Source organism: Lathyrus oleraceus, chromosome 7, assembly GCF_024323335.1.
Source record: "Lathyrus oleraceus cultivar Zhongwan6 chromosome 7, CAAS_Psat_ZW6_1.0, whole genome shotgun sequence".
Classification (NCBI taxonomy): Eukaryota; Viridiplantae; Streptophyta; class Magnoliopsida; order Fabales; family Fabaceae; genus Lathyrus; species Lathyrus oleraceus.
Genome location: NC_066585.1, coordinates 67495244 through 67497569, shown reverse-complemented (window position 1 = coordinate 67497569; position 2326 = coordinate 67495244).

Below are 2326 nucleotides of genomic sequence, written 5' to 3'. Positions count from 1 at the left end.
AGTTACGGTTCAAAAGTTATGACTTTTTGAAGTTTACAAAAGAATTCTGTTTTCAACTCAGTTGGCGCCGCTAACTCTCTTTCGCGCCGCGAATTTAGCAGGAAACATAGAAAATGCGTTTTTGACCGTTAAATACCTTCCGGACCTCCGATTTCGATTCCGTAAAAAGTTTCATTCTCATAATTCAACGAACTACAATATTTTCAATATTACAAAGTCATTCTAACCACAATTTAACTTTTATTTCATCATTCTAAATATCATTCAATTAATTTCCAACACTTCTTAAATTCACAATTTGTGAAATTACTCATACTTTGATTCATCAACACAATAGCATATTTTTCACGACATACATCTACCCCAAATCATCAATAACAACACAACACACAATGTTATTTATCATTCTTCTAAACCTAACCCTAACATTTTGCAAAGAATTGATACATGTTCAATAATCACAAACAATCAACACTACATCAAGAACACAAACAACATTTTCAAAGCAAGGAATCCAACCACAACATCGAAACCCAACAATATCCTCTAACAACCATTACCCACATAAAACCCATCATTTTCATAATTATAGGAAATGATAACTCACACCCTTACCTTAGAGATGATGATTGAGTTACTCTATAGTGTTCTAGCAAGCTTGGGTTGATCAAGATGATGCTCTTCTTCTCCAATTTCCTCTTCCTCCTCCAAACCCTAACTTTTCTCTCTTTTATCCTCCTTCTCTCTACTTCTTTCTATTTCTCTTCTTTCTATTTCTATTCTATTTCTATTCTATTTCTATTCTTTGTTTTAATTAAATAAAAACTAACTAATGGGCTTAATTGTTACACCTCCCTTAATTACTATATACACCAATAGGCCCAATAGCTATTATACCACAATTCTCATAATTAAACCCTAATAATATATTAACACACAATAAAATATTTTACCGAAATAATTATAAATCAAACATTATAAAAATAATAATAATAACACTTAATAAAAATCGGGGCGTTACAACTCTCCCCCACTTAAATATTTTCGTCCTCGAAAATTACCTCATTCGAATAACTCGGGGTAGGAGTCGCGCATCCTGTTCTCCAATTCCCATGTCGTGCTTTCTCCGACTGCACCAATCCAAACAATCTTCACCAAATCAATTTCCTTTCCCCGTAGGGACTTCGTCTCACGACCTTCGATCCTCAAAGGCATCGTCTCAAGCGTAAGGTTATCGCGCACTTGAATATCATCCATTTGAATCACATGAGACGGATCCGGAATATACTTCCTAAGTTGAGACACATGGAACACGTCATGCAAATTCGAGAGGTTTGGCGGTAACGCCACTCTAAATCTCCGCCAACTTCGACACTGGATAACTTATGTTAATAGGAATAAAGTGAGCCGACTTCATAAGCCTATCAACAATCACCCAAATAGCATCACATCCTCTAGATGTATTCGGTAAACCCGTCACAAAGTCCATGGAAATGCTATCCCACTTCCACTCAGGAATTTCTAACGGTTGCATCAACCCCGCAGGTTTCTGATGCTCCACCTTTGATTTCTGGCAAGTCAAGCACGCATACACGAACTGAGCTACTTCACGCTTCATTCCCGACCACCAAAATAATCTTTTCAAATCTTGGTACATCTTAGTCGCTCCGGGATGAATACTCAAATTACTCCTATGGCTTTCTTCCAAGATCATCCTTTTTAAATCCACATCATCGGGAACACAAATCCTATCACGAAACCTCAACACACCTTGTGCATCCAATTTGAAATCCTCATTCTCAGATTGTCCGAGTCCAATGATCACATCAACAAGTTTCATATCCAACTTCTGAGCCTCTCTAATGCTATCAAGAAAATCATTGTTAATCTTTAACATACCCAAAATCACACTTCTTGGTGTCACCTCGATCACTAAGCTCATATCTCGGAATTTCTCAATCAACTCCAACTCTTTCATCATCAAGGTCGACATATGCAAAGTCTTCCTACTTAGAGCATCGGCCACCATATTCGCTTTTCTCGGATGGTAGTTCAACCCAAAGTCATAATCCTTTAGCAATTCCAGCCATCTCCTTTGTCTCATGTTCAGCTCTTTTTGATCAAACAAATACTTCAAGCTTTTATGGTCACTAAAGACTTCAAATCTAGATCCATAAAGGTAATGTCTCCAAATTTTCAAAACAAACACAACCGCCGCAAGCTCCAAATCATGCGTAGGGTAGTTCTTCTCATGAATCCTCAATTGTCTAGAAGCATAAGCAACCACCTTACCATTCTGCATAAGCACACCTCCTAATCCCATCTT